Source organism: Dermochelys coriacea, chromosome 12, assembly GCF_009764565.3.
Source record: "Dermochelys coriacea isolate rDerCor1 chromosome 12, rDerCor1.pri.v4, whole genome shotgun sequence".
In the NCBI taxonomy this organism is placed as follows: Eukaryota; Metazoa; Chordata; order Testudines; family Dermochelyidae; genus Dermochelys; species Dermochelys coriacea.
In genome coordinates, this window is record NC_050079.1 from 15357237 (window position 1) to 15380961 (window position 23725).

Here is a 23725-nt window from a genome sequence, read left to right on the forward strand (position 1 = left end):
TGCCAAAAGAACATAAAAGAATATAGATCCTCTACATTCTTTCTCCATCTTCGGGGAATGTGTATGTCTTTTGAACTTTTTAGATATTAAAAAGTGGCTGGACTGTTGATAAAGGGGCTTTAAATATACTCACTAATCATCTGAACCAAATTATGGATTCCATCACAACTGAGGCAACATAGTTCACTGACAGAAAAATTAATGAAATTCATGTCAGAATCAAGACTGGTAGAATTAGCTTTCCATTGGTGGTAAATTGTACTGAATTGCGCAAATGTCACCAGTTGAGCTGTTTGGGGTTTTTTAAGTTATAAAGCTATAGCAAAATTTTCACTTTCAAAAGGCCAAAATATTTCTCAATAGTTTATATATATTTTGTGGAGAGTGTTATTTCAGGTCCGTCAGAAAAATGATCATCCTTGCCTGGGCAGAACCAAAGTATTGGAGATGCTGAATGTTGATTTTAGTACAGCGTGAACCTTCATGGTCTTTCCAGCAAAAATTAAAAACTATCCGAGGCACCATGGCTGGAATTTTCAAAGCACCAGAGGAGTTGGGTGCTAGCCCAGACTAGGTGTTCTTGTCATCAATTAAAAATACAGGGCTATATCCTCCTCTGTGGTAGGTCAGCATACCTGTGTTCACTGCAGCTGACTATGTCGCCTGTTATCTATGCCATGTGATCAGAAAATCTCCATTTATTCGAGGTATTTAAAACTGGGGAAGAGGGAATAAATTCCAAATTAGAGGGACCTTCATGGTAAATGAACTACTAGCAGCTTCCTTTCTTATATGTTAACTACGCTTTAGCTTGAGAAGAGGTACCCATATAATCTAGTTTCTTCTTTTAATATTTTACAAGTAATGTTACTCACCCACATGAATGCATCTGATGAAGTGAGCTCTAGCTCACGAAAGCTTATGTTCAAATGAATTTGTTAGTCTCTAAGGTGCCTCCTTTTCTTTTTGCGAATACAGACTAACACGGCTGCTACTCTGAAACCTGTCACCCACATGAGTGAGGATTGTATTATTCACCCCTAAACCTTATAGGGAAGGGAGGAGCATGAAATAGATTGGTATTTGTTGGAGAGAGAGTATTGTTTGGGTTTGACTCCATCTTTGGTTTGTTATTTTTTGGTTGTGAAACGAGTGATAATCAATTGGGTTTACTTTCCATGTACATGGCAAAACAGACTAAAGCCTGGGAGAGCTTCTTACTCCTGTGTGTATGAAGTATAAATCTAAATAAACAAAATCACAGAATAAATAGCAAATAATCAAAGACTTTGATTGTGAACAACTGAATTAAGTTTGTGTAGAATTTTCCTAATATCTCAAGTAACAAACACATTTGTAATAACAGCCTATTTGCAGATAGAAACACAAACGGGAAAAAGATCTATATTGGTTGAATTATTTGATACCACCTATCCACTCATATTTAATCATAGTCCAATCTAATGCTTCAGTCCAAGTGGTGGAGGTCAGAGAATGGGGTTCTTCAGCCATGAAGATCGCTTGGGTGTGACTTGTGAGGGGACCATAATTATAATTGCTTGAAAGATTTTTTTAAAAAAAAACCTTCTAATCACAAGTGGATATGATGATAAGGTAATGCAATGCTTACACTGAAAAATTATTGATGTGCTTTTGTTCATTGGTGACTGACTCTTGAGCATCATTCACTTCAGACTTTTAATAATCTGCAGTAACAATGAGGCTTGGGCTACAAAAAGACAAAACACCAACTTTGTATCTATTCTTGCATTACATGGCCAGGCAACAGACTACAAGGAGGAAAGCAGACTGTTTAATACAGCCAAACATGGCCCTCCTCTACTCTGCCCTGCCACATTCCAACGGAAAACGTGAGAACTTTAATAAAAGAGGAGAGAATAATATACCAACATAATCCAAACCAGAGTCTTGAAATTATCATGAGAGATTAATTGATCTGAGGAGTTTTGCATTCAGTAAAGAAATATCCAAATCAGGATTTTTCAGGAAAGGAGAGGGGAGGAGTTAAAAAAACAACAACAGATGTTCAAGTGTTCATTACCCAAATCTTTGCGGGAAGTGATTCTATAAAAATTACCTACAAAGAGAATGTGGCATTTTAACATTAGAGAATCATGTTACTCATGGCAGGTGACATCTATCTCCTTGACGGAGACTGTATCTCAAAAATACATTCACTGAGCTGTCTATAAATTCAAATAAACCCTGCAATTTAATTTTCAACGTATCCATATGTTTGAGAATCAAGCCTTCAGCAGTTGAGAACAGTTTGTGTTGATATTACTGTATCCAGTGAATAAGGAAGAAACAATGCAGTGCCGCTGGAGCTATAGCCAGGTTTGGCAGGGGGCTGCAGGAAGAATGGACACATCCCAGTGTTCTGGGTCTAATTCAAGATCCAGTGAATAGAATTTCCCAGAAGTTCATCCTTTCTTGTTTGGTCAAACGCAACATTTTTCATGGGTTAGAGGAACTATGTCATTACTTAGTTAGAAACACAAAGGATCAAATGTGTCATTGTGTACCATGGAAATGCAGCCAAGAATCCTCCTTTAAAATAAAATAAAATAAAATAAAACCTTTCATTCTTCTAGGGAGAGAAAAAACCAGTAAAATGTGCATTCACTTCAAGTCCTGGGTATATATTTTGAGTGTATCTGATTTGTTATATTATTGTGCAAGAGAGAGCAACACCTGAGACAGCTGCTGCAACAAAAGGAAAAATGCATTATGGTTTGTTTGTTTTTTTTAAAAAAACCTGACATCTCCAAAATAAGTCTTATTTCCTTGTCCATGGCTGATTGTGTTGCTGCTAATGAAAAATGATATCGTTATAAAAACTAGATGGGGCTGAGAGAGGAAAATCTTACAAAGCAGCCCCCTGAAATTCTGAACAAACAAGTAAAGGTTTTAACTATGAGGATTCATTTGCTGTTCTGGAATGTGATTGATACTGTAGCTTGACAAATGTGTATCCTCTCTGTGGCCATAATCCCACATTCTATCTACCTTACACCTGCGTGGAATTCCATTAAGGTCATGGGGGTTTCACATGAGTGCAAAGGTGCCAGCCATGCAGTTTGGGGTAATTTTATGCATTCTAACGGTTAGTAGTTGATTGCAGAATTTGGATCTGTATGTCAAACCATTCAAAGTTTGGGGCTTTTTTCATCCAGGATTTTGGTGTGAGTCAGTCTCTTTTGGGAACTAGGATGAAATTCTGCTCTTGATCATACTATCTTAAATAACAATGATAGAAGTTGTCTCTGCTGTTCACTCTTTAATATAAAGGGTCTGGGTGGTGACTCAAACTACAGTCTGTTCAGGGAAGGTAAAAGTAAGAACTCCCCTCCAACCTGGACTAGGGCTACCTAGACCTAGTTCTGGGCACACTGGAGAATGCAGGGCAGCCTAGCCACTCATTCCCTGAGGCATGTGGATGTGGAACAGGCTGTGTATAGGCAGAATGCTGGTTCCACCTGCTGATCAGAGTAACTGAGACAAAGTTGTGGGTTGTAATTAATTTCTGGCATAGGCCATTGGTAATAGTGTTCCCTAGGAGCAAAGAGGGCTGAATTGTGAATCAGAGGGGTGTCTGAGAGACAAGACCTCTCAGAATTACTCCAGAGTTGAGCCTAGAGTTTCAATCTAGGCCAAAGGAAGTATGACATCTGTTCAGAAAATGATGGCATATAAATTGAAGTTTGAAACTAGGGAGTTAACCATGTTTTTTATCAAGTTAGCATAAGCCACCTTCCCTGTCTCTGTTGAATCAGTGAGCTTCCAAGTATCATTTGTCACTGTCTTACAAATCAAAGTTCTAAAACATGAAATAACTTAACTCATTTCAGAAACTGCATAATTTATCAAACTGTTTGGAATTTTCTCCCCACTGGAAAATTTCAACTTTTTGTAGGAAAAAAAAGAAAAGAAATGAAAAGAAAATATGAACAATGAAAATTTTTGACGGAACACTAAATATTTTCATTTTTCCAATGAAAATAGAAAATTTTGAGGAAAGCAGATACTTTCTTCTAAAAATTTTGTCTAATCAAAAACTCAATTTTCCACTAAAAAAAGGGTTTGATAGAAAAATTTCAACTAGAACTAATAGTTTAGAGCTGCAATGAAAGTAAACTTAACTTTTTGCGTGAATACAGTTTTACAACAGTGTAATAGACTTAGACCCAAATCCATGTCCTTGGAGTTCTCCTGAAATATGTGGGGGTTCTGCTGATCTTATGATGCCCTCCATAGTGGAACTGAGCATGTACCTCATTCAGTTACGTGTCTGACATTCTTAGCTGGAGTCATGGTTACCTCCCCCAGACAGCATGTGAAGCAAAAGCACTTGAGAAAAGGGTGGTGATTCATTCTGGAAAAGTTACCCTGAGAAAAGACTTGTCTTTATCTCGTACCAGCACATCCACTGCAAGACTAAAGATCTAAAGGCTCCCGGGTAATGGAGTGAGGATAGAAAAGTTAGTAATTACTGCAGGCTACATTCAATTGGTTTGGAAGGGTTGGATTCTGTGTAAATCTCTAGCCAAGAATGTGACCTTCATATTGGCAAGAAGCTAAATGGGATGCCCAAGAGTCCTCAGGGGCATTTGCTTTTGGGCTGATCCCAACATCTAGAAAGGAGTAGACATTGTGTACAGCAGTGGAGTACTGTGTTCATAGAGCTCAAAAAAGAGCAGGCAAGAAAAAGAAAACAAAATGTCAGAAATGGGTAATGATCTGAAAATGAGAGAAGAAAACCAAACTCTTTTCAAACTTTAGGCCCGTAAAAGAGAAAATGTGGGGGGAGCGGTAGAAAGAAGGAAATGGTGAGCTTGGCCAGTACAGTCTTTAAGGGCAGAATACCTCTGAGTTTTGTTTTGTTTCCTGTCTCTATCCACTGATAGCAAGGCACAATGTCTGCTATACTGGGGATGCACAAGGGAGTATGGGCCAAATTTCCTCTAGGTCCCTAAAGTAAATTGAACTGCCTGGATGTAATTGCAAGGAGAATTTAGCCACAATTTCAATGCGTTTGTGATATTTCATATTTTATACATTTAAAGGATACCAGAACTATTTTGGGGATTCCTATTTATTGCTGAATCTGAGATATTCCATTTATTTCCATTTATATAAACAATTGACCTAAGATAAATATTGCAAAATTGTATGAAGTGGAATGTGTTTATTCTCTTTGTGTGCTGCAAGCAATTTTTGTCCCTTGCATTTTGTCACATGCATTTAAACATTTTTGCTCCATTTGCCACACTAGTTCACAGCTCTTAATCTTCAAAGATCCAAAATGTGGGATTCAACGTGGGACAAATATCCAACCAAGGAACACAACCAAAAAATTATTCCTACAGGAAATTTAATATCCAATGGGATTTGCCCCTTTAGCATATTTACCTCTTTCTATAAATTTACTTTCACAATTGGTTATTTCTGATTTAAGTAATTCTCAACAATAAAAACGAGATGGGACACCAAATTTATATGAAACATTGGGAATTTGGGGTCTAAAATGAGGGATGTTTGAGTGAAATGCTCTAGTTTGAATCTAAAGAGGAGCTCTTCAAAATTGAGGGAAGCTAAATGAGTATCCCTTGTAGTAACAACCTCCCATTACTATTGATTGTTTAGCATGGAGAACAGGTCTGTTCTTGAGGTTCAACATGGTTAGCTCTTTTCATCAGAGGCAGCCGTGGGCTGTTTAAACTGAGGACTCTACATGGGAAAAGCGTAGCCACCTACTGTCATTTCATTGTTGATTCCATGATACTCAAGGGTGCCAATGCTATTTTCCAGTGCTTAGTACCATACTAAGCTATTTCCATTCTGCAAAGTTTTCTGAGCTGACAGAGATTAAAAGTCTTTATGTATGATAACTTTTATCCACAAAATATGGATCTAATAAGGAGGGGTGGGGACCACATATTACACTCTCTCGCTCTCTCTCTCTCTCTCTCTCCAAACAGAAGAGCATTAGTACTATAGAATATTTTCCAAGCGTAATTCTTAATTTAACATTTAAGCTGGGATTTCACTGTGTAGATCCAATTAATGCATTTTCTGTGTTATAAATCAGGACCCTAAATACAGACAGTGGGCCATATGTTGAAGAGTAAATGTGACAATAAATATTTGCATGTTATCCTACTTTTATCAGCACCAGTAGTTATTGTTAAGTCTTGGGATCAGAACCTGAACTGGTGTAGTTTTGCGTAGCTCCATTTAAATGAATGAAACAATACTGATTTTCACCAATTTGGAGACCTGGCCCTTGAATTTGAAGATTAAATATAAATTCATTTGCCCACTTCTTATCTGGTGTCAGGTAAAAGGTTTCCGTTGTGAAATAGCTGCAGAATGCATTTTCTCCTTGCACACATCTGCCACAATAACTTGCTAGGACACTTTAAAAACAAAAACAACCCACTCTTGGATTATCTCTGAAGAATGCAGTAATGTTGGCCACAGAAAACATTTCCTTTGATCTCAAGTTATATTTTAATCAAATGCAACTTCTGACTTTCTCCAATTTTCACCAGCCAGAATCACAATGATACATGGGAATTCTCTGAGATTTTTTTGTTTTGTTTTCAAATACAGCTAGTAATTGAAAAACGAGGGAGCAAATGTTAAAAAAAAATAAATATGCAGTTGTGTTACTTTGAAAATTTATTGCACAGCTGGGGGCATTTAAAGAACTTAATTAACAAGCTCCAGACTTAACATGCTCTCTCTTTAAGGAAAAAAAATCACAGTTAAGGTTTGTCCAATTAAATTTTAGGAGAGTTTGTTGATAAAAAAAGGGGGCTCTGATTGTGAGCTTACAGTTTAGAAAGAGAAGGTCCAGAATAATGAAAACTTGCAAGCTGATTAATTCAATGGAAAGCTGTTCTGTGCATAGTTTCCACAAACTCATAAGCACTTGAGCATTTTTAGCCCAAATTTAATTATAGCCTTTGATAATCAGGCTTCGCTCAAAAGAAATCCCCTTCTTCCCATAATACTTGATGATGTAATGCTCTATTATAACTCAGAGCTCTTCCCGCACCCTCCCCAAAAACAAGCCGTCTTCATGTCAATGGAAAAAAAGGTGACCTCTTCTCCTAGAGTTTTACATTTCACGATCCGCAAGCTGATATAGATCATCTAGGGGGTATTATTTGCTACTGGCTGAAAACAGCTAATAAAAGCCCAGTTCAAAGCTGTCTATTTCATACTGGGGGGTGGAGGGGATGTTATTCTGACATCATTGCTCTGAATGAGCAGCCTGTGGTTCATACAGTATACGCTCCCCTGGAATGACAAATTTTTTGCCTTTTTCTGGGGGGGATGTTCAGGCAAAGGGGAAAAAATGCATAAGGGAAGCAAAGAAAATTCATTTGTATAAGCTTGCCCCCCTACTGTGAAATTTTCAATTATATATATCTAATTATGGCTGTCAGTTGATGAATTGAGAAAAGACATTTTTTGTCCCCCCTCCTTTTTTTTGTCTCTTCGTCATCTCTTCTGTTAGAATGATTATAGCACACTTACACAACTAATTGCCTTACTGCTTATTAGTGATACAATTATGCAGGCTAGGCGCCTTGTGTGAACAACCATCTGCAGAGGGAAAAAAAAGTGACACTATTCAAAACTATCCATAATTTAACCAATGTTATTCCAAAACACTGAGCTCAAACAATTGTTGGGCCTTCATATTTCATACCCAGCTTGGCAAAAAGAGGGTTGCGGTTTTTTCTTTCTTTTCTTTATTTTTCCTCTCTCTCTCTCTCTCTCTCTTTCTGTGTGCACTGATTCACCTCTTTAGACCCACTGTGAATTGGAAAGAAAAGAGGAGAAAAAGAGTGCTTCAAATGTCAACAGAAAGGGGGGAAGTGAAGCATGGCTAATGCCCATTCCTCCTGCGGGTAATTTTTCTTCAATTTTTATACTAATAGGCATTTTTTATGCTTTACAAATAGTTGAAAAAGTGCCGATGTTCCAGCCACAGAAATCTGTGTGTATTTGTCAGCTTATAAATGGTTTTAAAGCATCTGATGGACAATACAGAGATGTGTGGACTGTTTCCAGTTAATGTCGCTGGTTCTTAAGATAATATGACGTGAGTGTGTCTCTAAATCTTGGCTTCTGTAACACTGTAGTACATAGCAGAAACCAAACAGGTTAAAACTCAGAAGTTTGAAGGAGGTATTGCTTTGACTTGCACAAGCCCAGCTGATTAATTAAATTCAAAATGTAAAAGATGTTGCTTTTAAGTAACCAACTTCAAGGCAATATTAGAATGGCTACTAAGGGGGAAATAGCCTTATTTTGTCATTTATCTAGGCTTTCCAACTGCATTTTCTTGCGTATGGCTCCAGTATGTCATTGCACTGTCACTGCATATTTGGAATAACTAGGCTCACAAGGGAGAGAACGGCTATGTTACCCAGTGTGCAACAATTCTTTGCAATCAGTTTGGCATTTTAAGAAACTTCCAAAGTAGAGTCAGGCCAGAGCTGCAAAATTTGCATCCAGTATCGAAGTTCTCTCTGAAGTTCACAGATGTTCCAATATAGAAGGCCTTGTCCTGATCTCACACAGGGATAGAATTCCATTGACTTCGATACCTAGCGTAATGAAAAGTTTCAGAGTAGCAGCCGTGTTAGTCTGTATTCGCAAAAAGAAAAGGAGTACTTGTGACACCTTAGAGACTAACAAATTTATTTGAGCATAAGCTTTCGTGAGCTACAGGCATCCGATGAAGTGAGCTGTAGCTCACGAAAGTTTATGCTCAAATAAATTTGTTAGTCTCTAAGGTGCCAAAAATACTCCTTTTCTTTTTGACTTTGATAGTTACTCCACAGTGTGAGAGAGAGTGAGTCGGGATCAGGTTTTTGGTTCAGCCTGTTATGGAGGCAGGTGCCAGCTGCAAATTTTAGATTCGGTCTCAATTCCAAACCCCTCAAAAATGTTGGTGTTCATCTAGGTGCAATCACTGAAAGGCTTGAAGGGGACATACCACTATCTTACCATTTGCTATGCTGGGAATGTCCCCCCTCAAAGCAGGCACAGGATTAATGTATACTCACACCTGTTCTCATGCCCTCTTCCACAATTATTTTATGTAGCCATATAACTGAGTTTTCTGATCCAGGGTTTTGGTTATGATGCCAGCCTGAAGAATATATTTACAAGCATGTCATTTGTCTGTTACGTTTTTGATGCAGGCATCAAAGTGAGTGTGTGTCTGTCTGTTATAACAAGACCAGTTGATAGGAAAGAATTTTTTTCATCTTGAAATAGGATTCCTGCAGTTTTTCTCATGTAATCTCTAAGGGGATTAATCTAGTCTCTGAGATTTATAATGCACCATCACATGAATTCCTGGAGAGAAAATTCTGATTTAGAAGTGGGAAGTCCAAGACCCTTAAAAATGACATGCTTCTAATGTGCGCTTGTCTGAGTTTTATTAGGACAGAGTTATAGGATCTGACTCACAATAATCACAGCCTGAAATGCTGATCTGCTTCTGTCTGCAGTGGTTAGGAGAAGGAGGATCTTTCCTCTCTGTTCACTACATAGAAAAGCTATATTTTTCTAATATAAAAATATGAGAATTTTAGCCTCATAACTCATCCATTTGCCCCTTTGGATGAGATGTCACATTTTTTCAAGTATATAAGCAGTATCTTGGAGGTCTGTAGTTTTCTGTTCTCTGTGACTGAGTTTATCCACTGCTGCTATTTGACTTCCTCCATGTATAGTGCATGTGGCTAGAACTTCTTGTCACAAAGTTTTCAATGCTTTGCATCCAATCATGCAATCCATCTGCACAAACACTTCCCATTGAAGTCAATGGGAATTCAGCTTGATTGTAAGGGCTGGTGTCGTCTTGATGGTTTTCCAGTGTATCTCTCCATTAGAACCTGTGTGCCCTGAATGCCCATAACCTCTATCCGTGTCTTTCCCCACTACTCAGGTAGCCACTAAACTAATTTTGCATCATTCTGGACTTAAGCCCTTGTCTCAGAGGTGTAATGGTGGCCAGGGTAAACCCACAAAATACTTTTGTATATTCAAATGCCTTGTGTTTCTGGCTGTTGAAACCCAATGTTGCCACCTTAAAAAACTTGGTAGCTCTTTTAAGAAGCTTTACATGTTTACCTCATCTCAGGGGTGTGAGTTTGTAACTGTCATTGTTCTTGCTCTCTCCCCAGATGTACTACAATTGCAGTGTTGCCAACTTTTGCAACTTTATTGCAAGTCTGGTGATATTTGATGTTTTTTTCTTAATGTCCCAGCTCACCAAGTCATGTTTGGTGAAAATATCAGCTTTCATCTTACGTAAAAGTAAGTTTCTAGCTGTTGTGCTTATGGAGACATCCTTAAATACATGACCCAACTGTACCCTAAAGGATCACAAATCAGAAGGCAAATTAAACTTTTTGTTTTAAGATTTTGTGATTTTACATCAATTTTGTGGGTCCTGACTTATGATTTTTGAATGGTTGAGCTGGCAGTGCTGCATTTGACAGTACACTGTAGTGCATGTGAGAGCACATAAGAGTACGTCCTATAAGTTTGTTGTACTTATTGTCATGGAACTCTGGGTTGAGCTTCAAAAATATTATCATGATTACAGATATTTGCATAATGAGTTTCAGTCAGTACTGCTGATCTAAGGAAACATCCAGTGGGTTAAATAAAAAATGACATCTACAGTAGATGGCAAATGTTGGAGTGATCTATTATTGTAGGTGGAGTTGATAGCACTTTCTATTATTAAGGTTTCCTGACACTTCCCATTATATGACCCTGTTTTCAGTTGTTTACAAACTTTATCACATTTTAACTATTTGGGTTGAAATTTTCCATGTAGGGAGTCTACCTAAGGCTGAATTTTTTTTGAGTGTGTCAATATTATGTCACATGATGATACTTCAGGGTTACCTGTAAAAATTTAGTTTGCAGTCTTTAATTACATGATCGCATGCTATTTTTCCACAGGACTCCTCCCTCCTTCACTGCATAATAGGGCCTGCTCTGGGGATGGAGCGAACTGTTGTCTATAGACCCTGCTTCATTTGCTACTGGGATTATATTACAACTGGCTCCACAATACGGATGGAATCAAATCGGTCATTGATACAAGAACATAGTTGCAAATAAGGCTGTTGAATAGCCAGCAGCCTTCTTCTGCAGTGCATGTGGAATGAGAATCTTTGGATCTGCTGACATCACACTGCAGAACCTCCTCTTCATTGGAAGTCTCTATGTTCAATTACTGTATTAACTGCTTTAGTCTTCCTGGGATGCCTGCGGCACTGGGACATTAGGTGGTTCTGTTTTCCACACGCCTTGCGCCACTGCCTATGTGCTGGGTATTTTTCTTTCTGCTTTTTGTGTTGCATTCCACAGTATATACATTGGACCACGTTGCCTACATTCTCAGTCATTCTGTCTCTGTCCTGCTTCCTGGGTTTCTTGATCTTGCACCTGCCTGTGTGCTTGTGCTTTACTAGTACTTTTTATTGTTTGATCCTTTCCCTGGACAGTTCAGGTGCCGTTGGTATTTGGAGGCATTTCTATAGGGTTAGGCCTGTTTATCTCAATAATCTCTCCTGAAACCTGAAATCACGTGTTCCATAAATAATCCTAATTTAATTTTTAATGTCCCCAAAGTTACACATGGATGCCAGAGTTCTCAGCTTTGTAACATAGGTATCTGCACCATCTTCAGCTTCTGGGATTTGGGTCTCTATAGTCTCATTCTGTCTAAGTCACAGTGTTCATTAAACACTCATATAGTTGTTTCAGTGTATTCTCAGCAACAGTATCTCACTCACTTCTCATCTTCTGCCCCCTTCCCCCCAAATGAGATAGAAAATAAGGGAAAGCTTTTTTACTTATCCTTTATCTCTCATGGGCAGGTCTGTGAACAGAGTCAATTCTTGTTTCCACTATTCCATGCTTGTGCAAGGTTTTTTGACTGGAAATGCAGCATTCCCAGTTTCCTCCATGGTGCCTGTTGCTCTGTTTTTAGTTGCTGCTTTGTTTGCTTGTTGATCACACTCTCTTTTTTGCTGTGGGTCTCACTAGCCTGATCACTGGCACCGTATTTCATGTTCATAGTTTGCATATTGTGTAATAATATAAGAGAACTCCATGCTTGTAAAACTAAACTGTTTCTTTGTTAAGAGAACTATTTACAGAGATGCAGAAACTGCTGCTAGCATTCAAGCCCTATGCACACAGATTGACTTTCATGCTAGTCAGTCTCTGATTTTGCCCTATTTAATTAATTTGTTGTTGTAATTTAGTAATACAGAAAGCCCCATAAAATGCTAAGTGTTACTGTTTTGCCTTCAGAAAGGAAATATAACGAATTATTTAGAGGTAGCTTACAGTGTCTCAAATTGAACCAAATTTAAGGAGAAGTTGTCACCATTCCATGTTCAAATCTACTTAAAATGAAGCAAAATGAGAAAGCCACAAGTTTAGTCTATATGAGACTGTTAGTATTCACAAGATTTTATAAAGATGATCCTGAGAAAAAATTTGAAAGCATACTTAGCTTTTCTGTGAGTGAACTTGTGGATTTTTCTGCATTTGCTTGGACAAGGAGTTTAGCTGGTTTTTGGGTGGGTGTGTGGGGCGGAGGAGTGGAGGTGTCATTGAAATGGATATTTTTCCACAGGGAAGCTGTCTTTCATTTTTGCAGAATTTAAGACAAAAATATGAGGCAAACCCAATAAACAGTTCTTTGATTTCGTTGGAGGTGAGAATTTTTTGAGAGCCCTTATGCAAAGATGTTCTGGGGTGTGCTCCCCACAAGCAGTGTCAGTGTGAGCTGGAGGACATATGCTACAGCACAGAAAATGGCTGGAGCAAGGCCAGCCTTATAACAATCAAGAATACAGGTCCAGGCTGCTAGAAGGAAGAACGAGGTCATTAGTATTTTTTACTTCAGCATTCCCCTTGGAGTGCAGAAATGGGTAGCCCATGACAAGTGTTCTCCTCTCTCTTGGGAGAAGAGATTAGGATGGGTAATAATTGGTGTCTCCTTGGGTTTTAGAGCAGAACACCCAAAAGGTTGCTTTCTTTGCTATTGTTTAAGGGAGCACATTATCTGAATTACCTTCAGCTGGATCACATATTTCCGTATCTATCAACTTCTGTTACATATCAATTTATATTAACATGTATCAATCTCTATTATAAAATTAGTTACTAATGTTATTAAGAGGCTTGATCTAGTGCTAGTATATTAGGGCTAAATCCCTGCAATGGAATTATGCTAAGGAAATAGAAGGACTTGCACTAAGGTCATATCTATAGTACAAATTTGGATTGGCACAAGTTACATTGGTGTACAGCCACCAAAGTTTGTGTGTCACTGGAGCGTGTGCATACTTGGCTGCTTGAGTCAGTGCTGCACATCCTCACCAGGAGTGCTTGTGTTGATACAAAGGGCAATGTGCCATGGGTAGGTATCCCAGTGTGCTATTCACTGCTATCCGGAGCAGTGACTTTTGGGAATTATTCAGTGTGTTGTGGGGTAAAAATGAATCTCACAGGATCTGGAGGAGATAAGGATCAAGTTCCCAGGAAGCAACTTTCTCCATCTTCTAATGCCATCCAGATCCTATAATTTTCACACTTTTTTTTTTAATCTGACAAACCGACATGGTACTTTTTGATGTCTGCATCTCTGACAGATTCATGGAGCCCACAGAGCTCTGTTCTTATGAACATTGTAAATACAAGATGCACAATTCCCCTGTATTTGCAGACTCTCAGGAAGCACCGCAACAACAGGGGACAGGAGGATTTCTTCGGGGATAGTTTGCTGAGGGACATAGCAAAAAAACAATTCAAGTGGTTGATGGGCTTCCTGGAGCAGCTGCAGATGGTGGAACATTGCTGCTGGGCCTCAGGAATGAGCACTGGCTGGTGGGATCACATTGGAAAGCAGATATGGGACAATGAGCAGTGACTGCAGAACGTTAAGATGCAAAAGGCCACATTCTTAGATGTGTGTGCTGAGCTTGCCCCAGCCCTCCAGCACAGGGACACCAGCCTGAGATCACTGATAGTGGAAGAGCCCCATTGACAGTAGAGGAGTGAGTGGTGATCACACTCTGGAAGCTTGCAACACCAAATTGCTACCAGTCAGTGGTAAATCACTTTGGAGTTGGAAAATCCACAATGGGGGCCTTTGTCATGCAAGTATGTAGGGCCATCAGTCATCTCCTGTTACGCAGTACTGTGACTCTTGGCAATGTGCACAGCATTGCAGCAATGGGGTTCCTGAACTGTGACGGGACTATAGATGGCACTCACCAACCTATTTTGGCATCAGAGTTTGTCACCAGAAAGGGCTACTGTTCTAGTTATTCAAGAATTGGTGGATCACAGGGACTCTTCACTGATATCAGTGTGGGCTGATCAGGGAAGGTGCATGACCCTCACATCTTTAAAAACACAAGACCTATTCAGAAAGCTGCAAGCAGGGATATTCTTTCCTAACTGGTAGATTACCGTTGTTGATATTGAAATGCCAATAATGATTCTTGAGAACCCAGCCTATCCCTTGCTCCCCTGGGTCATGAAGCTGTAGTTGGCCACATTGACAGCAGCAAGGAAAGGTGCAAAATGACAGCTGAATGTGTTTTTGATAGATTGAAGGGACATTGGCGGTGTTTAGTCACTCGATTGGATCTCAGTGAGAAAAATATCTCAGCTGTTTGTTTGCTCCTGCATAATATCTGTGAGACAAAGAGGGGAAAAGCCGTAGCTAGGGTGGAGAGCAGAGGTGAAGCAGCTGTCTGCTAACTTTGAACAGCCAGACAGAAGACCCATAACAAGAGCTCAGATGCAGTGGCTAAGAAGGAGGCTTTGAAAAAGCACTTCAGCAGTCAGCCGCAGTAGTATTGTGTGCAGGACGGTTCTCTGAGCCTGGAGCTTTGGATGCTGTTAGGATTTGTGTAGTGCTTGCTGTACATTTGTAACTATGAGTATATGCTTCACTGAACATTTATATTATTCGTTTATAAATATGAGACTGTGTTTTACTGAAGCTATGAATTATGTGGTGCTTGCTCTACATTTATTAATATGACAGTGAGTTTTCATGAATCAGTTACATTTGTACTGCAATACAGCCAAATCGCCGCCCCACTGACAGACCTAACCAAAAAGAAACAGCCAAATGCCGTTCAGTGGACCAAAAAGTGTCAGAAGGCCTTTAACCAGCTTAAAGCAACACTCATGTCTGACCCTATGTTAAGGGCCCCAGACTTTGACAAACTGTTCCAGGTAACCACAGATGTGTCCGAGCATGTAGTGAGAGCAGTTTTAATGCAGGAAGAACCGGGATCAAGAATTCCACCCTGTAGTGTTTCTCAGCAAGAGGCTGTCTGAGAGGGAAAGCAACTGGTCAGTCAATGAAAAAGAATGTTATGCCATTGTCTACGCTCTGGAAAAGCTATTCCCATACATTTGGGGACAGTGTTTCCACTTGCAAACCGACCATGCTGCACTACAGTGGCTTCATACCGCCACGGGAAATAACAAAAAACTTATTCAGTGGTGTTTAGCTCTCCAAGATTTTTATTTAGACATCCAACACATCTCATAATCTTCTAACAAAGTGGCTGATGCACTCTCCCATGAAAGTTTCCCAGAATCCACTGGTTAAAATCGTCCTTGAGATGTGGAAAATATTGTTATACTTTATACACTTGGTAGCATATGTAGAGGTGCATGTGTCTTATTAATTCTGTTTTCTCCTAGAGCTCCAGGAAGAAATCACAGCCAGTGTTTCACCCTATCTGTGATTTGGGGGGCATGTCATAAATATAAAGGGAAGAGTAACCACCTTTCTGTATACAGAACTATAAAATCCCTCCTGGCCAGAGACAAAACCCTTTCACCTGAAAAGGCTTAAGAAGCTAAGATAACCTCGCTGGCACCTGACCAAAATGACCAATGAGGAGACAAGATACTTTCAAAGCTGGAGCGGGGAGGAACAAAGGTCTGTCTGTCTGTGTGATGCTTTTGCCAGGAACAGATCAGGAATGCTCTTCATAACTTCTCAGAACATCTGAAAAGTTAGTAAGTAATCTAGCTAGAAATGCATTAGATTTCCTTTTGTTAAATGGCTGGTAAAATAGGTTGTGCTGAATGGCATGTATATTCTTGTTTTTGTGTCTTTTTGTAACTTAAGGTTTTGCCTAGAAGGATTCTCTATGTTTTGAATCTGATTACTCTGTAAGGTATTTACCATCCTAATTTTACAGAGGTGATTCTTTTACTTTTTCTTTAATTAAAATTCTTCTTTTAAGAACCTGATTGCTTTTTCATTATTCTTAAGATCCAAGGGCTTGGGTGTGTTTTCACCTATGCAAATTGGTGAGGATTTTTATCAAGCATTCCTCAGGAAAGGGGGTGTAGGGCTTGGGGGGATATTTTGGGGGGGAAGACATCTCCAAATGGGCTCTTTCCCTGTTCTTTATTCAATACACTTGGTGGTGGCAGCATAGGGTTCAAGGACAAGGCAAAGTTTGTATCTTGAGGACGTTTTTAACCTAAACTGGTAAGAATAAGCTTAGGGGGTCTTTCATGCAGGTCCCCACATCTGAACCCTAGAGTTCAGAGTGGGGAAGGAACCTTGACACAGGGAGTTTTCATGAATCAGTTAGTTCTGTGGTGTTTGCTGTACATTTACATTTGAGCACTGCTCTGCATTATGCAGCCTGTATTGTGAACTAATAAATATAATTTTATACTCCAAAAATGTACTGGGTGGCAAGAATAGTGCAGAGTACCAACATACATAAAATAGGAAAAGCCATACAAACTTTTGACATCTATTAACGGAATGGAAAATTGGAAAGGCAGCAAACGTTTCTGTCTAGTTCAGTGTATGAATGTAATCTGTTGTGACTACATACACCGAACATGGTTCTCACAGGTCCATATATGTGTAGCTGTGGTTTTCCTTCTTTCAGAGTAGCAGCTGTGTTATTACTCCTTTTCTGTTTTCCTTCTTGTTCCCCAGTGTGGAGTGGTAGGGGTAATAATACAGCGCATGGTGCCTCATGGCATATTGAGAAGTATGGGAACCTGCTACCATGGAGTTCTCCAAGGACTGGAAAGGGTAGATAGTGTGGGAATTTGGACCTGTAGGTCAATCAGGTTCTGCAGTATTTGACTTTGCTGCCTGGGAGGATCCATTATGTCCTCTCCCTTTTCCTCATGGGACTCCTGGGTGTTTCATAGAATCAGAGGACTGGAAGGGACCTCGAGAGGTCATCTAGTCCAGGCCCCTGCACTCATGGCAGGACTAAGTCTTATCTAGACCATCCCTGACAGGTGTTTGTCTAAACTCCTTTTAAAAACCTCCAGTGATGGAGATTCCACAACCTCCCTAGGCAATTTATTCCAGGGCTTAACCACCCTGACAGTTAGGAAGTTTTTCCTAATGTCCAACCTAAACCACCCTTCCTGTAATTTAAGCCCACTGCTTCTTATCCTTCTGTCTGCTCTTTCCTTCGCCACGTTATCCGCCATATCAATCCTCCAGGCTTTATGTTCGCGGTCCAGTGCAGCACTGGTTGCAGGATCTCGCTGAACATGTCCTCCCTAGTCCTCTTCTTTCTCCTCTCATCTGAGTCAGGCATTCTTTGAAAAGAATCTTTGAAAACTCATGGCGATCGGGGGAGGTCCTGGACTACTGGAAAAAGGCTAATGTAGTGCCCATCTTTAAAAAAGGGAAGAGGGAGGATCCTGGGAACTTCAGGCCAGTCAGCCTCACCTCAATCCCTGGAAAAAATCATGGAGCTCTAATTCTGAAGCACTTAGAGGAGAGGAAAGTGATCAGAAAAGTCAGCATGGATTCACCAAGGGCAAGTCATGCCTAACTAATCTAATTGCCTTCTATGACAAGATAACTGGCTCTGTGAATGAGGGGAAAGCAGTGGATGTGGTGTTCCTTGAATTTAGCAAAGCTTTTGACACGGTCTCCCACAGTATTCTTGCCGGATGTATGAGCTGGATGAATGGATGATAAGGTGGATAGAAAGCTGGCTAGATTGGCGGGCTCAATGGGTAGTGATCAATGGCTCCATGTCTAGTTGGCAGCCGGTATCAAGTGGAGTGCCCCAAGGGTCGGTCCTCGGGCCGGTTTTGTTTAATATCTTCATTAATGATCTGGAGGATTGTATGGATTGCACCCTCAGCAAGTTTGCAGATGACACTAAACTGGGAAGAGAGGTAGATACGCTGGACGGGAGGGATAGGATACAGAGGGCCCTAGACAAATTAGAGGATTGGGCCAAAAGAAATCTGATGAGGTTCAACAAGGACACGTGCAGAGTCTTGCACTTAGGACGGAAGAATCCCATGCACCGCTACAGACTAGGGACCAAATGGCTAGGCAGCAGTTCTGCAGAATGGACCTAGGGATTACAGTGGATGAGAAGCTGGATATGAGTCAACAGTGTGCTCTTATTGCCAAGAAGGCCAATGGCATTTTGGGATGTATAAGTAGGGGCATTACCAGCAGACTGAGGGATATGATCGTTCCCCTCTATTCGATGTTGGTGAGGCCTCATCTGGAGTACTGTGTCCAGTTTTGGGCCCCACGCTACAAGAAGGATATGGAAAAATTGGAAAACATCCAGGGGAGGGCAACAAAAATGATTAGGGCACTGGAACACATGATTTATGAGGAGAGGCTGAGGGAACTGGGATTGTTTAGTCTGCGGAAGAGAAGAATGAGGGGGGATTTGATAGCTGCTTTCAACTATCTGAAAGGGGGTTCCAAAGAGGATGGATCTAGAGTGTTCTCAGTGGTAGCAAATGACAGAAGAGGAGTAGTGGTCTCAAGTTGCAGTGGAGAAGGTTTAGGTTGGATATTAGGAAAAACTTTTTCACTTGGAGGGTGGTGAAACACTGGAATGTGTTACCTAGGGAGGTGGTGGAATCTCCTTCCTTAGAAGTTTTTAAGATCAGGCTTGAGAAAGCCCTGGCTGGGATGATTTAGTTGGGGATTGGTCCTCCTTTGAGCAGGGGGTTGGACTAGATGACCTCCTGAGGTCCCTTCCAACGCTGATATTCTATGATTCTGAATGCGAGTGTGAGGAAGCTGGGGAGAAATATCAATTGCATAAAACAATAAAATCTCAGTCCCTATTCCATTATAAACATATAGGGCACTGGCACTGTATATTGGCACTGTTTTCCCAGGGAATGGTGATTTTAGCTGATGTCTCACCCCTGAGGGTAACAGAGTCAGAGAAAGCACAGCAGCTGCTGGTGTCCTGAAGCTGCCCAGGTTGATATGCTGCTAGCCTTCAGGAAAAGATTGCAGAGAATCTCCATGAAAAATTTCATAATGATCTCTCAGGAGGATACAAGGGACATCCCAATGTACATAAACAAACTGCACCGCACCCTCCCCACCACCGCGGCCTAGCCCAAAAGGGGAATGAAAAGCAGATACCAATTCTACCTCTGTTTGTTGTACTGCTACCTTGTCTCATACAAGTAAAACAATGACAAGTCAATGCCTGTGTTTTGTTAAAGTGGGGATGAGATGGGCACCATCTTTAAATTTGAACTTTGTAAGAAAAAATGCATGCATACATTTGCTTGAATTCTCTTCCCTTTCACTGGGCTCATCTATGCTTGGCTGGTAGGGCAGGCTAGACTGCATAGGTGCTGAAACTAGAGATGCTGGGGGTGCTGCAGTACCCCCTACGTTGAAGTGATTTCCATCATATACAGGATTTACAGTTTGGTTCATTCTCTTTCAGCACCCTCACTATACAAATTATTCCAGTACCTGCAAACGGGTCCTGGCTTGTGGCACAGCTGGTAACCCTGCTGCATCCCCCCTCTCTCTCTTCCTGCACCGCCTCCTCCTCCCTGTTCATGGCAGTGGTCTCTGTCTTGGGCTCCAGCGAGTTATCTAGGGTGGTTTTCAAGGTGCTGGATGGATCTCCGCCAAATGTGGCGTGTAGTTTGTAAAGTTGTCAAATCTGTGGCTCAGCATTAGATCGATTGGTGCCCTCCCTGGCAGGGCTGGATTTACACCTTATGCACCCCTAGGCACAGCATCTTCAGTATCCCCTCCCCAGCCTACAGCTGACTTTCATGTTGCACACAGTTTTAGAGAGCTAAGGTGCCCCTAGAACACTGGTGCCCCTATGCAATGCCTATTGTGCCTAACTAGAAATCTGGCCCTGCTCCCTGGCTTATGACATGGTGCCACAGTTCCTTCGCTTTTACGTGGCACTGCTGCTGATCCCGGTTGTACCTGTTTGCCTGCATGTCCTGTGCAATCATTTTGTAGCTGTCTATGTTTCTATGGCTGGACTGCAGCTGTGCTTGCTTGGCTTCTTCTCCACATAGGCCCAGGAGATTCAATATCTTCTGTCTGCTTCAGGCAGGTGCATGTCTAGTGCATGGAGCTGGCATGGTTGGTTGGGCAGTTGCACACAATAAGGGAAAGCAGTTAGGTAGGCTGTACAAGTGGGTGATTAAGAAAGGGTATTTCAAAAATGTCTGGGGGGCTTTAAAAGGTGGAGTGGCTTCTGGTGTCTGTGACCTCTGGGTTGTGAAGTTTATAATTGTGACCAAAGCAGGATAGCTGACTGTTTATGGTCAACACCATGTGCAGCTCAGCACATAGGCTGGGGAAGGCTGTGCCTCCCCAGGCAGCCCGCCATGGCCCCGCCCATGCTCCTCCCCGAAGCCCCTTTCTACTTTCCCTTGGCCCCAGCCCAGGCAGGATGCTCCTCTTCAGTGTTGCCGGGGCAGGACTAGGGCGGCCAGGACTTGGGGTGGTTGGAGTGCCCAGCACTGGGGATCCCTTGGTGCTGGAGCTGCACCACCTGGTGCTCAGGGTGGGGAGAAGCTGGGTCTGCCCACCCTGTCGTGGGGGGGCTGGGGGCATTGGAGCACTGAGGGGGGGATGCGTGCCACCCACCCTGCGCTCGGGGGCCATGTGCCACTGGCCCACCGGCCTAGCACTTGGGGAGGTGCTGGTGGCTTGGCGGGGGGGCAGCTCCGGCCTCCAGCGGGGGAAGGAGGGCAGATCCACAGGGGGGCGTGGGAGGAGCAGTCAGGGCCTAACCTCTCCCAGCCAGAAGTTCACTCGCTTCCCATGGTCAACACGGGTCAAGCAGTGTCTACACTTGCACTGTGAAGACATCAGTAGGCTGATCATCGTGCATCTGGGATCCATATTTGGCCAGGGACAAATATGAATAAAAACACATGCACAAAAAGTAAGACCAGGTGACTTACATTGACCTAACTTTGTGGTGTAGGCCATGCCGAAAGTTGAATTTAGCCTATCATTTTGTTTTCTGCCTATAAATTTTTTCCTGACATCTGCAACAATAAACTGAACAAATACAAATCAAGGGGAGAGCAATGAAATAAGATCATAATTAAGAATATCAATTTTGGCCTAATAACTAGGGATTTGTGAAACAATTTTTCGAAAAATATTAAAACGTCCCTACTCCAGATGAGGTCATGATCTACAAGTACTTATTCCTTGTATGGGAAAAATATTTCTGATGGTAGATGGCTCTTTAATTAGCATAAAAAGGCAAAACAAGATCATTTGGTTAGAAGCTGAAGCTAGTTAAATTCAGACTAGTAATGTATACATTTTTAACAGTGAGGGTAATTAACCATTTGAACTGCTTACCTGAGGACATGGTGAATTTGTCATCACTTGGTCAAATTGGATAATCATCACTGTCCCTTCTGGCCTTAAAATCTATTCATTTTTTTGGGATCGGGAAAAAATCTTGTATGACAAAAAGCCCCATCCTAGTCCTGGGTGTGGATATATAGAAGTAGTACTTGTGTATTCCCTTAAGCAGTCCATTTGTGTGCTAGTCTCTGAGTTGGCAGCCTGTAAACCAAATAATCCAAAATGAATTTGCATGGCCCTGTAATAAATCCCTCAAAGCATTTATAATGGAAAGTCTTCAAGAATTATAACACTAGCATTGCTAAAATATGCTACTATAATTAATTCTGATTAGTCCGACATAATAATTTGGTTTCTTTTCCTTTATTTTATTTCCCCTTCGTGTTTTTCACTTTCACTTAGGACAAACCCAGTCCTGGGTCTATCTTGATCACACCAAGACAGATAAAAGGTACAGTGGCGAGTGAAATAGCTTGCTTTGCTTGAGACATTACTTACCCTGTCATTATTTTACACAACCAAATACAGTGCTGGCCGTAATCTGCTGCCTTTCAAGTCGGAATAAAATACATTACTTATGCAGCGAATGTTTTAATGTAACAAAGAGAAGGAATAAAAATGCCTTACAACAGTTTTATTAAAAACAAATTCCCACAGTAAATACATATACACTCTGGTACCATGGTGAAACAACCAAAGACATCACTGTTAAGTGCTATGGGAAGTACTTATAAATTACTTGAAATAAAAAACATTGTTGCCTGGACATCAGGGTTGAAATGCTGCAGTTTGTAATAAATTAACACAGAACTTCACTTCCCCTCCTCTAACAAAGCAGCCATTTGTCTGAATAACCCACATTCAGCTGTGAGTTATATTTTCACAACTGCAACTGCATTCATTTGCAAATCATTCTGCAGTTTTAATGCTCAAGTTTTAAATACCTTAAGAACTAATAAATAAAGCAAAGTAGAGCAAACAGTTGGCTTGTAGCCTAAAAACTGGCCTAATTTCTGGGGGTTTTCTTTTTTCCTTTTTCCCTTTCAAAGTAATTTTGCACATGTCTAAAGTTTCTTCAAATTATGTTTTGTATTTAGCCTAAATGCTCCTTTACAGGCTTCCAGTTCAAACAGAAAATTTCATATTTCTATTAACTATGAAGATTTTGATCATTTAGATTTTGTATATATTTATAAGGCTTTTTGTCCCTAAGTATTTGAGTTAGTTAGAATAATTATCTGAGTTTCTTTGAGGTTTTTCTGTTGTAATTAACTTTTATCTGTTAAGCTTAGGGAGAAAGTTTTTTTCATTTTTTAAATTGCTCCTAAACTTTATCCAGAAAAAATCTCAAAAGTAAAAGTCCTGTCATTTTACTAGAATTATTTTGAATATAAAACAAAGAGTCTGGAAGAGACTAAAACAACCTGTTGGGTAAAAGGAAATGCAATACTTTTCAGGTTTTTAAATAAACAATTAACATTAATTTAATGAAAGTATTTACTTACTAAATTTGAGGTTTCAGCATTATTCTCCTCACAAAACTGAAGTCTGATTTCTATATATGGAGTGTTAGGCTTTGTTACACTTATTCACATTGTTTTAAATAAAACTACTGTGGACATGTTTGAAATGGCTGGTAGGGTTTCCAGTCATTTTCAGAACATGAAACCTAGAGAGGAAAGCTTCCCGGAGATTTCTATGAAGATTTAACAAAAGATTTTTTAAAAGAGATTTAAAATCACTCAAACCTTCCCCCGTCCCCCCCCCCTTCCCCCGGTTGCGAGGACAGAGCCTCTGTATTTTGATCTATTACTTTAGGATAAAAATAGAATATTCTTCATAGAAGTTAAGGTCCAGAGTATTTAGTTACAGTGCACTGATATTTCTGTGTTGCATTCTTATCTCATGTTAGCCTTGCATCTCCTTACTGTAGAAAAACTAGCAGCATCATAGATCAAGGAGCCACTG

General features: G+C 40.6%; 3 long non-coding RNA genes across 3 annotated transcripts in view; 1 reads left to right on the forward strand and 2 right to left on the reverse strand.

Moving 5' to 3' along the window:
• The window catches only part of LOC119841303, a 338866-nt gene extending 325822 nt beyond the window's left edge, over positions 1-13044 (forward strand). Inside the window, exons 4-5 of the long non-coding RNA XR_006275069.1 lie at positions 10239-10371; positions 11029-13044. This is a non-coding gene — a long non-coding RNA (uncharacterized LOC119841303). The remainder of the gene's footprint in view (positions 1-10238; positions 10372-11028) is intronic.
• On the reverse strand, positions 1021-23725 carry LOC122456271. Its single transcript, XR_006275065.1, has 3 exons — positions 23263-23725; positions 21749-21958; positions 1021-1729 (listed from the first exon to the last, which is right to left on the reverse strand). It is a non-coding gene; the product is annotated as an uncharacterized LOC122456271 (long non-coding RNA).
• Positions 5725-10266, reverse strand: LOC122456272. The gene is made up of 2 exons (XR_006275071.1): positions 8867-10266; positions 5725-8639 (listed from the first exon to the last, which is right to left on the reverse strand). It is a non-coding gene; the product is annotated as an uncharacterized LOC122456272 (long non-coding RNA).